This window comes from Cololabis saira, chromosome 18 (genome assembly GCF_033807715.1).
Source record: "Cololabis saira isolate AMF1-May2022 chromosome 18, fColSai1.1, whole genome shotgun sequence".
Taxonomy (NCBI): Eukaryota; Metazoa; Chordata; class Actinopteri; order Beloniformes; family Belonidae; genus Cololabis; species Cololabis saira.
The window spans coordinates 17,612,747-17,625,713 of record NC_084604.1 but is presented as its reverse complement, the minus strand read 5'-3'; positions in this window follow the sequence as shown (position 1 = coordinate 17,625,713).

Here is a 12,967-nt window from a genome sequence, read left to right as displayed (position 1 = left end):
TCAGTTAGTGTGGAGGAACTACATTAGGAGAGTTAATGTGATTTTGGCTGAGCAGATTAGAAATGTCTTTCATGGTCACATTCCAATATTAGTCCACAGCTAAGCCTCAATATGTGTTTCTTTTTGTGCTTAACCTCATAATGTCAAGAGACCCATAGTCATTTGTGGCACGGATATTCTCTTCTGCTACCAGCAAAGTTAGCTGCCCTTCTCATCTGAAATGGTGTGCAGAAGCGGAGTCTCTGGGAGCAGCTTGTATCCAGGAGAAGCACGAGTGTGATTACGGACATTTGATAGATATTTTCAGCAACTACTGCCACAAGTCTCCTCAAGCACATGCTGCAGAAACCGCAAGTGACAGGACATTGTCAGCAAGCCAGCGTGAGTGCAGGCTAACAGACTGGAGTCGATGGCCTCGGTGATGATCTGTCCTAACGGACTGAAAGTCTTGGCTGTCAGCAGGAGCCAAATCCTCAGTGTAAACATGAACAGTGACTGATCCACTTTCAATTTAAATGAACTCCATGCTGCCGCCGAGTCTCACCGAAGGAATTCAAATGCCTCAATCATGCAGCGCGCTTTCCCTAACTCAATCCAAGGGGGATTAAGAAACCAAATCAATTAGAAGCCGGGGCTAAGAAGCCGAAGTCTCCAGCTATCACTTCCCCCCTCTCACTCATGCTTTCTCTCTTCGCAGGCAGCTAAAAACAAAAGATATTTTAGAGAATTATATTCTTCAGGAGGGTTGACTTCCTTGTAATTATCCGTAATTACAGCTGAGTAATAGGAGCAACTTTTCTGTTGTTAAGTAGACTTCTCTTTAAATGTTGGCACGGTGCATGCATGACTCAGAGCCAGAGACTTATTTTTAGTAGGAAAGAAACACACTCAATTATTACATAGTAAGTACAGAGGGGAGTCGAGTCAGGATTTTTCACATCTCTTTCTGTATCTAATCCCTCACACTCTTTCTCTGTGCATCTGGCTCCTTCTTGGCTAAAGCTTTGCACGCAGGGCTTGTTTTTTTGCCCCCCGTTACACCGTCCTCCTCTCTTTCCATATGTCTCTCTGGCCCTGGGAGGAACACAGACGTTCTGAGTGAAACAAGTGCTGCTCCATCGGCGGCATGAGGAGAACAGCGATGTCGAGTGAATCCTCAGTTTGTCTTTCTTCCAAAGTTTTGCTCTCTTTCCCCTTCCTCATCTTTTTCCTCTGAGTCCGAGCGAATCAAAGGAGATCAGTTCCCTTACAGCCCTGTCTTACTGGGGTTTGAGGGGGTAGGGAGGGAGGGAGAGGTGGACAGGTGGGGGTACTGTTCCGATAGAAGTAACTCTGAGGGGAGAACATCAGATGGAAGTATTGAATATATATAGTCAACTTTTTACCTTGTTCTTTAAAAGTACATTTTTTTAGAAACCAAATTAGTAAATGTGTCTTTTGCCCTTCAGGTCTGACTGGCAGTGTTTTAAAAAGAATGGTAATGATCTACTGTGTAGCCAAAATATTGTGGCCGAATAATTTTGAACTTCTCAGGATCAGGGTTCAGGTTCAGGTTACTTTATTGATACCCAAGGGTAAACTGGTTTTGCAATCGAGAGTTAAACAAGCAACAGAAAACAAACAATCAGTTCAGGAACAAGACATTTAAGAAGAACACATACACATAAAACAAGAGACAGCTTCGGCTCGACAGAAAGTGCTGCAGTTCATGAAATAAATATAAGAAATAAAAGACATGAGGCTAAAAAAGAATTAAAACACCAAGAGCAAAATTTCCTCCAAGTTAGGAATGGATAAGAGCAATAAGATAAAAACATTGTAAAATACATCGTGCTCCGAAAAGTGACTTGTGCAACTTTTGTGCAAACTACAGCTTGTTCGCCAGTGTTACTGCAGCTGGAACAAAGCTGTTTTTATAACGTTTTGTTTTACAAAATGGGACTGACAACCTCCGTCCAGAGGGGATAAACTGAAATTCACTGTGCAAAGGGTGTAAACTATCATTTAAAATGGTCGTGGCTATCCGCTATCCGCGATACCCGGATTCCCCTTTTAATTCTCATATATCTTTGTAAATTAAAATGAGAACAATTTTACTCCACACTGTATTCTTTGATGTGGCTTGTGCTGTCACTCGATGCTTTCAGGTCAGTTCCAGGTGCTCCCTCCAGACGTATGGGGAAGGAAGACTGAATTTGTGCCCCACACAGTAACATGTCATGGTGGCAACCCTATAGGCTCACCCTTTTCTACCGTTCCTATTTAACTTTACATCTTTATAGCTAATAAAAGGGGTCATTGTCTCACAAGGTGGTGGATGTAAGACCCAAATGCAGGAGAACAAGGAGGCAGGAGTTCCAAAAAATTGTGATTTATTAATCCAAGAACAAACCAAAGACGCTGCTGAGCAGGATCTACAAAAAACACAAGAGCTTACCAAAAACCAGACAGGACACAAGGGGGTAGAAACAGTGCGGACCAGCAGGGAGCAAGGGAAAGACAATACAAGATACACACAGAAGGCTTGACGAGACACAGGTGAAAACAATCAAACAATCAGATGGGAACAAAACTAAATACCAAATCCATGACACATTGAAAAATACTACAGACGGTCAATACTGCAGTTTCTTCCAATGGAAGTTCTCTATTTGTTTTGTTTTTTTTCATGACTTTTTTTTGTTCTTAAAAGTTAAATCCATTCAAAATGAACTTTTAAAAATGTATGACAGCTTTTTATCTGCTTTGCTCAGGTTTGCAGCGAACAGACCAATGGGGAAGCAGGGCTGAAAGTATCAAAGATGGATCTTTCTCGATTTGACTTTTAACTTTTAAGATGTTTAGTGGTTAAACTGCACCAGCTTTCCAGGGGATAAGCATTACCTTACTTTGAGTATCTTCAATTAGACATATTTTGCATTTTTTTTAGACTTGGATGCATGCAATAAACAGCTCCTCTGAGCTCCCCCGCTCCCCCGGAGTCATACTCTTAACCTAAATGCGAGATCTGAGGTAGGTTTCATCTATCAACTGTTAAATTAAGCCGATGAGCTCAAGTTCAAATTAAACTAAAAGAAGCTCGCTTGGAGTCTCTCGGCATTAACAAGATGTTGGTGGTTTAATCAAAACAAAGTAAATTACACCGTGGTAAGGTGATGAGTTCCAGTCACCACAACATCAACAAATGAAAATCAATCACGCTGCAGTGTTTGTATTTGTTTTTTCCTTGCTTCTCAAGACATCATTTAACAAGAGCTGATTTTTTCACTTTAATTTTCAAATGAATATTATATGGTTCTTAAATGTATTTCCTCACATTTTTAAGGAAACTAAGAGACTTCATGAAACAGTCTGAAATAATTTTCTAATATGTTCATTTGAAGGGTTTTCAAGATTTGTGAGTAAGTGGCAACGGAAATGTCAGATTTTATTTAATATCAGCTCTATACACTGCCAGCTGTATCTACAATGACTGTGATTGGTGCACGGACCGGACGCGTCATGTGGTACCCTGTTTTTTTTAAGTGCCAAGTCCCCCCCCCCCCGTCCTGCATGTTTGCATGTTTTAGATGTTGCCTTGCATCAATACACCTGATTCTAATTAATAGTCCTTATTAGCCTGTCATCAAGGTCCGCACAACTCTGTTGATGACACAGCTACTTTTTTTTTTATTTTCAAATATATATTTGATATATGTATATGTATGTATGTATGTATGTATGTATGTATGTATGTATGTATGTATGTATGTATGTATGTATGTATGTATGTATGTATGTATGTATGTATGTATGTATGTATGTATGTATGTATGTATGTATGTATATATATATATATATATATATATATATATATATATATATATATATATATATATATATTTAGAAATATAATAATATCCCTTTCATTTTTTGTTTATGAAAAACTCCACCGGGTACACTTGACCAGGTATACTTTGTTTGTTTATTCTTCTCTTTGTCCCCATTTCTGTGTCCATCTGTCTGTCCATCTGTCTGGATGAGTAATCAATAGTCTTTTCATTATACAAATGAAAGGAGATGGGAGGAAGCTACATCAGGAAGCCGATCAGATACAGAAAATGGGATAGAAGGACATTTCAGATCCCGATCAACAGGAATGAATCACAAGGACACCGCTGATTCATAGGGCACGGCTTGATATAAGGCTGGATAAGCACCATTCCAAAGTAAACTGCCTCCGTTAAATGTGCACAGGCTTTTGACATTTACTAATGGTTTTTAACATAAACACACACACTTTCTGCACATGGGCCAGCCTGGTGAACACGCGTTTGCAATGGATTCCCACTGCACGTACAAATAAAAGTGGATTCGACATTAGGATGGCAAACTTGAAGTGAGCTGGTTTTTCACTTCACGTAGGTCAAAGTTTCAACTCTATTTTTGTTTCTTTCTGTCAAATAAAGTGAAAATGTATATTGCTTTTTAAAATAATGAATTATAAAACAGTTTACCCTCGATTGGACTTTAGTCCATCTCTAAAGCGTCTTAGGATTGGATGAGTTCTTACCTGGAATCATACAGTAGCAGCCTCGAGGTTGCTGCTGTGATTCAACAGCCTTACACATCAAAAAAAATATCTGAGTACTTGTTCCACTTCCCCACAGATAGGATATATCTAAAAGATGGAAAAACAGCTAAGACCTTCAAAGGAAAGCAATTAGACCTCGAGTTAGGAGCCAAGAGAAAAAAAAAAGTGGAAATTCAAGCTCTTTGTTACATTAAAGCAAATGTTACCAAAACAGACCAGCCAATGAAATTGAATGGGGGGATATGTCAATATCTTTTCTCCATAAAAGCATACAAGAAGAGCATATTAACTGTTTACATTTTTGTTGCTTCGTTTTTTGTATTGTCTTCACTTAAATCTTTTAAACGACAACAGGATGAGGGATCCAAGCACATTTCAAACAAAGGGAGGCGAACACAAACCATTGATAATGAATATACACACAGACTATGAAAAATGGCTGCCTCCCAGCCGACATCACTTGTTCCCACCTGCGGTCTTCATGGTTTACTGAAGCTCCTCATCCTGAACTGCTCCATTTTCAGAGTCACTGCCTGGTTCCGTATTCATAACCATTCCTGTGTGAATCTCAGCCCGTAGACAAATCACCTGCTTACACCCAGAAAGCTAACCTCCATTCTCTGCGTATTGATTGATCACTCTCCTATCTACCAGCAACAGCTTTATTTCAAATCTGAGAGCAAACATTAGCGGCCTAACCATTACCCTTCTCCCTTATATTCTATCTCTTTCTCTTCCGCTACATTACGTGTCTCTCTCTCTCTCTCACTCCCTCTGTATTTCTCTTTTACCATCACATCCAGGAATCATCTGTCAGTCTGATGAGGGGATTATAGGAGTTTCCTCTTGCTGGGTCGAAGTGACTGCTGCACCTTCCATTACAGCTTAGTCATGAGTGACTGTCTTGGTGATTGAAGGGAGAAAATATGAATGAACTGAGCTTTGTTAGAAAGACAGGATTGTTGCTGGAGTTACTGGCAGATGTGGTTCAACTTAAGACTGGAAGCTATAGCGTTTCTTGCTCTGTCATGCCCTTCTTTACATCTCCAGCAGACATAAGAATCATTCAAAGCCTTTGATATAAGATGGTGTCACCTCCTCCCCATGTAGCTATATCTTCCAAAGGGGGCAACTTCAATGAAATGGGCCTGTACTCTTATTTTTTCTCTCTTTCTTTTGGGTGCCATCAAAGCTCTTTTCCGGGGGACCCTTGAAAAATAAATTGCCTCCCTCTTGAAAGCTTGTGGCAGTTGTGTGCACTTGGAAATAAAGAAATGTCCCCATGATTTATGTGCCATATGATTTCAAGTACAATTGTGGGGGAGAACAAAAGAAAAAATTACTTGTGTTTCAGCATTGTGTTCTCTGTAGCTTTGATGAACAGGCATTCTATGTGCAAATGAAAGAAATGTGTCATCCTTTTTTCGGAATTCTCCACGCTTTCATCACTTTGTTTGTCCCTCAGCGCCTGCTTTTTTTCTCCTTCACCCACTCTGCTTCTGAAGTAGTTTTCAAGGGGCATGGGGCTACGTTTTTCTTTTTGTGTCATTTTTACCCCTTTTGTCATTGTCCTTATTCAAAATCAGGAACCAGGCCTTTGTTTCTGCTCCCACATGGGAGTCTTGTACCAGGAGGAAGGCGGGCTACGAGATGGGTTTCATAAACTGTTGCCTTTTCGGGGGTTTTAAACTCCCCAAAACAGGGACCCTGTTAATATGAGACATCTATTATTCTTATAACTTTAGAAATAATCCCTTTCCTCTTCCATGCATGTGAAGTTTTATCAGAAAAAAACAAACAAAGTCAGTCACCTGTAATCTGACAATGGTATAGGAGCACGAACAGTATCCATTTCTATGGATGTATTCAAGACTGCAGATCTATAGGGCATCTGGCTAACATGAATTATTTGTGTGAGGCAGCTGTATACCAACTGTAGGGCTACGTGTTGTCAGCATGTGTGATCTCCCTTCACGCAACCATCTGGTCAGAGTCTGAAACACTTAGGTATTACACAGTTGGACCCTGCCAAGTGTCAGGGTGCCCTGGAGGCCAGGTGTCAACATTGTCTTGCAAAGACCTTTTCCCATCAAGAACTGTGGCATCAGTTGCTCCAAAGAAAGCAACATTTAATTTTGATGTTGAAACTGTAATTTATGTTGAGGTACCCTTAACATGACAACGAGAAACTGAACTTTGGCAGGAGGCAGGTTGTGTTTGAACTGGTGCAGCCTTGTGTTTTAAAGGACTTCTGATAGCGATCAGGATTTAAAGGAGCTGTATGTAAGAGCAATAATAAAACGAATCATAAAATGACCCCGATATGTCAACAGACATTTAAAAATCATGTTAATTTCAAATACTTATGTCACTGACAACAGCACTCAAGCCAGGATATTCCAGTTTAAAAAGAGGAGTTGCAGCCCTCAACTGATGTTTATGTTGTCATTTTTTGTTTTGGCCTGAAGCTCCACCCTCCACCTATCTCCCAATCACCAAGTCAGTATTGTTTCTGAAGCTCCACCCTCCACCTATCTCCCAATCACCAAGTCAGTATTGTTTCTGAAGCTCCACCCTCCACCTATCTCCCAATCACCAAGTCAGTATTGTTTCGGCATCCGGGTTGCCAGCTCGGCTCTAATTATCGCAGCATTCTGCAGCCTACCTGGCAACCTCTGGTCGGGGAGGAGGGGGAGGGTACACGCCGCTCAACAATATTTTGAAAGTGACTGCAGTACCAGTTTTGGCCATTTCTTACAGACGGCTCCTTTAAGGTTACTAATGTGCTGACTAAAAATGCTTGGGAAAAAAAAACTAAAAAAAATGCTCTTAAATTCAGTCAAACTGATATTATAATCCAATACAGTAAAATTAAATTCAGTGCAGTCCAAATCAGCATAACCCTATTTAAAAAAGACAACCATGTGAAAATAACTTGTTAGAGCTAAGGAATCCAACAGGCTCACTAGTGCATCATGGGAGGTGCTCCAGAAGTCTGGTCCCAAGTATAAACCGTCAAAAACAGGATTGTTTTGGGCCTAATATTAAAGGTAGAGGGTATGCTGGCATACACTCTGTCATCCATGTAATGGTAACTCTTAAAGGTGGAAACAAGGCAACTGGAATAACTTTTCTTTTGTTCTTGAAGCATCATCAGTTGGAATAGCTCAGTGGGCAGTTTCAAGGTCAAAAGCTGTTGAAGTTGTATGCAATCAACTCTCGCTCCACTTGTGTGGGTTGTCTTTTGTCCACTCTCAGTGGTTCACCTGGTTTCAGTCACATGAACATGGCACCCTAATCATAATAAAGAATTACAGCAGTCCTGTCTATAAGTAACACATTTATAAACTAGGTTTTCTGCATCACTCTGAGACATGATGTTCCTTATTCTGGCAATATTTGAGATGTGAAAGAAGGACATCCCAGAAACGTGCTTTACATGTGAATAAAAAGGCATATCCTGGTCAAAAATAACCCTCAAAGTACCTCATAGTGGTACTGGAGGCCAAGGTACTACCATTCAAAGTAACAACATGAATATTGTGTGTCTTTGGTATTTAGGTATAAAGACACAAAGTTAGTTTTGGTCCAATTGAGAAGCTAAAACTGAATGACAAATGGACTGGTTTCATGTGACCACAGGGATAGAACTTGCATAATCTACATAATACTGAAAATGATAAAGTACTGACAAATATTATCAATAAGTGTTTATGTAAAGTGGCAACCACTGGGTGCATAAGCATAGGGAACTACATGACTTTCTGGTGCGTAAGACACATTGTTTACATACTCAAAGTGGAATCTATAAAATAAACATGTCATTAATCAGACCACTGTGATTGTAAGTAACAATATATTAAGTATAATTAGTGCTGTCAAGGGATTAAAACATTTTTGAGATTAATTAATTAAGATCTGTAATTAATCTAATTAATCTCTTTTTCAATCTCACCTAAAAATTGCGAGGAAAAGCCCTCATAATAAATACATAAAATAATGTATTTATTGTTTTAATAGACTGGAAAAGATACAGTCCTAGCTATTTACATCCACTTGGCAAGAACATTAGCCGGCCTCTCGGTCGCAGACGTGCAAATGTGCGAGGCGCTCTCCTCGAATTTAGTTTAGCTGTGGCTCGATAAATAGTTAACATCTTTGCTGCTTACATTAGCAGTGGCTGTGCTCGCGACCTGGTGCTCTGCGTTTATGTGGTAGCTAAACTTGAGCTGCTTTGTTGGTAAGAAAACTCATTTCCACAAAGAACATATATCACTCTAACCTTTATCAAAGGTCCTTTCACTGGACCGACAACTTTCACACACTCCTCCATTTTCACTTCTCTTCTCTGCTACTCACCGCCCCCCCCAGGCCTGTCCAGCTACAATGGGAGCTACCAGCGTCTGCTAAACACGCCCAAACACAGGGACAGCCAGTCAATGTCCACTTCAAGGTGTGACTGACCATTGTTCCCCCCCCCCCTAACAACACACCGCATTAACACAGATTTCAAAATAAAGGCAACTTGCAAACAGAAAAAGTAAAGTTAGAGATTAAAAAATAGATTAAGCGATTAAAAAACATAACACGCTAAATATGTCTGTAATTAATGAATCGCAATTAACGCGCTAATTTGACAGTCCTAAGTATAATCCCTATAAACATATTCAAGCTACTGTAATAGCATGCTGTAATCATATCAAGTAAAGGCCTTGAGAAAACTGTTAGCAACTTGTCTTTGAATTCTGTGTAAAACTCTTCAAACAGTTCATTTCTGTGCAAATGGTCACATAGATGTTTATCGACAGTTTTTTTCTTCTTTGTGTTAGAAATGTTAGCATTCAAAACATCTCGGTGCAGGAGTTTCTCATGTCCAGGCCAGTGATTGATGCAGTATTATGGCTCCAACACCTCTCTGACGTTTGTCTATTCAAGCTCCAAGCTATGTGGTTAAAAAAACATGCAGGTACCCTGCAGGCCAGTGAGTGTGCTTTCCTCTTGGTCTCTCTGTCTCTCCCTCTTCCCCGTCAGATATATGTAGGTGTTGGAACTACAGTCCATGAGTCAAGATAACCAAGCCTGACAGCTGCTTCTCCCCATTATTCAAATAGATTCTTCTTTGTGAAAGGGAGCAATAGATGAAGTACCCTCATGTGCCTTGCTCCCTAAGTTACTGCATATACAGTGTATGTATATGTATATGTGTGTAGGTTGATGTGTATTCACTGTCCCCCACCCTGGGCACTGATGGTTACATTACACTGACATTTACAATGAAATATCACCCTCTTATCATCTGTATACCATCACATTTTTCCCCATAAGCTGGAGCTATTGATCTAAATATCACATTCATCCTGCTTAGCACCAAAAGCTTTGGACCTTGCACGCAACAGCTCCCAAACAACAGGAGATAAATGAATGTCCATTAAGGAGGTTAGCTGGGCCTGTTTGAGGACCAAACCTGGCCAAATTGGATTCTAATAGATGTCCTTGATAGTGTAATCACTTTGACCCCACTAACAGCCTCTTTAGTGACTGGCCAGTCGGACGGGAATTCAGACAGCAAGGATTTGAGGTCAGAAAAGATCAGTTGGGATCAATCAGCATCATTGTGTGTATGTGTGTTTTTGTGATGGAGAAAGCACATATGACTTTCAGTGTGGAGGTGGTAAACAATGATACATTATTAGGACCATCATGGATAATTGATAACGCTGTAGCAGGTGGTGCCCGCTGGCAGCAAGCTTGTTGTAATGTATTGCTCACACTCACGATTGTGGGACTGACATACACTTTCATGCACATTTGTCAGAGAGATCAAGCTATAGCTGGCCTTGTTAGGTTAGCTTAGCTTATTCTAAAGACTGAAACAGATGGAATTGCTTGTCTTGTCTGGATAAAGGTTTAAAAATGTCTAGTTTAGAGTTTTAAAGGTGGTGGCAGGAAGAACTATGCATTCAGGCAAGCTGATTACACATGCTTCAACTCAAAGTGGCTGTGACTGGCTGTCACTTCTTGTCTAACTTTGAAAAAAAGGATTTTTCCATCTCTCCATGATTTATAAGGAATTCACTGCCTCATCATGAGCCTATGCAGGAGAGTTGGCTTTGTATTACTAAAGCCATTTTAGATAAAGCTTTATCAACTTGCAGAGGTACCACATAAAGCGTCATCTTCTGCACTACCAGTCCCATTTGACTTATAATTCTGCTACTCCAGACACCACTGACATACTTGGAGATTGTTAAAGCAAGCTTTTTGTTATTTTCATCCTGGCTATGGTCACCATTCATGTCTTATCAAACTTCCTTCTGAGAACAGGTTGTCATCTCTCCGCCGTTCAAGGATGAGCTGTGTTAAAACGGAATATGTCAATATCCCTTCTCCTGTATATCTGGTAAGTGAGGTTTACACCGAGCTGTAAAGGTGATATCACGCAGAGAGAAGTAAGCAAAGGGTCAAACTCAGCAAACCGCTGATCATTAGAGCAGGCAGTGAGGCCATGAGGCCTCTGGTCTAGCAAGATTGCTGGACAGCAGAAGCCCTTGTATTGAATGACACACCACCGTTTCTGTAGAAATGTGTGACTGTATGGGTTGGTGAGCTTGGAATAATTATTTATTGTAAGGTTTAGGGAAAAAACAGTTTCTTTTGTGATAAATAATGTTCTAAACCAACATATTGCAGTTGAAAACTTTTTCATCTAAGATTAATTTTGCATCGTGGCATATGTAATACATAGTTAATATTACAACAGCTCTTGTTGATCACAGAACAAGTAGCTGGGGTGTTATTAAAGTAAACCAGAGGGTTGTGTTGAATTCATTTTGAATACATTATCAAAGGGTTATAATTCATTTACTATCCGTATTTAGTACAGAGGAAGGGGGGTGAGAAACCTTGTGTGGGAAAGCAACTTGAGGCGTTGTTGTCTTTGATTTAAGTGATATATTTGTGGAAAAAGGATTTTATTTGTCATTCTGTGAAAGAATATTTAGGTGCTGCGAAGCTAAAACCTCATGATTATTTCTTCAGTTTCTTTTTCTCATGGGGTAGAGCTCCCCGCCATCTTCTTCACTGCTGTATGTTTCATTGAGCTGTTGTTAATTAGAGAGAGCTATTAATCTTCCCGTCACAGCTCTGTTTTAATTAGCCTTAAGACCTAGTTAAAGTGTCAGTGTATGATCTTTTAGTAAAGTCCCTGCACGGACCAGGTAATGCTTTGGCTGTCCAAGATAGACACTTTTCACATCATCATGAGTAGATTTAACATAACAACTTGTGCAGCCTTTACAAGTTCTTTAATTAATGATTGTTCCATTGTTACTCAGTGTCATTTAAAAGGAAGGTTGGCTGAACTTCATTATGTTTCATCTTTGTGACTTTCCCTTTTTTAAACAGTCAACATATTTGTATTTATAACATCAATGTATTTGCTTGACTAAGTTTCAGTCTAGATGTATGAGCAACTGTAAATAAAGCAGTCATTTTCAGAGTAGTGATAATGAATGGCAGATAGGGAAGAGTCACTTTTCTCTCCAGTCCTATCATCTCATCACTCTCCCACCCACTTTATCCAGGTCAGTCTCTGCAACAACAGGGCATCCAAAGCAGCCCAGATGTTGCTTCAGCCCTATAGATCTATTCAAAGTAACAAATGGCCTCAATTTTGCAACAGATGGTGTGGATTGTTTGATTTGAATCTTTTCAGATCTCAGTTCCTGATCTAAATATGTTTGCCATTGCCTTTGCTATTAAAAGTGTCTTTAATCATCTATTCATAGCAGATTCTTTCGGTCAACACTTATGTCTGCATGTTTTCAGGCACAAAATACTGAGAGAATGTACAATATAATTGCATAGTATCAAGGCAAAGATAGCACTGTCCATATGTATAAAACAATATATTGATTGATAAATTGATCTTTCAGGGAAAGTGCAGCTGTAGGTGCTACTGTTAAGGTAATGGCAAGGGGAAGTAAATGTAACATGCTCTGATATGTATAGCTAATTAATTCCAACTTACAAAAGAAAATAATCAAATAAAAAAAACATGTAGAGCAGCTTTGTTTAGAACAAGTATTCCATTTGTCAGATACTCATGTGAAAACAAAAAATTCTGCTCAACCTCCAGAAATATCAGCGTTCTCTCATTTTTCACAGAAGAAGAGAAGGTCATTGAAGCTTCTCCACTCATCTCCCTCTAGTCTTGCCTCAGTCAAAAAGTCACTCTTGAGCCCTGAGCTATTTTGCAGTGCAACAGCTAGGGTTGGAGCTGGTGCCAAAGAAAGAGAGTTCACATATCTCCAGATTAAGATTCCTCCCAGTGGTTGCAAAAAATTGTGTTTACATTTTGTCTGATGGAAAGATATAAACTGACTTCTTGGCTCA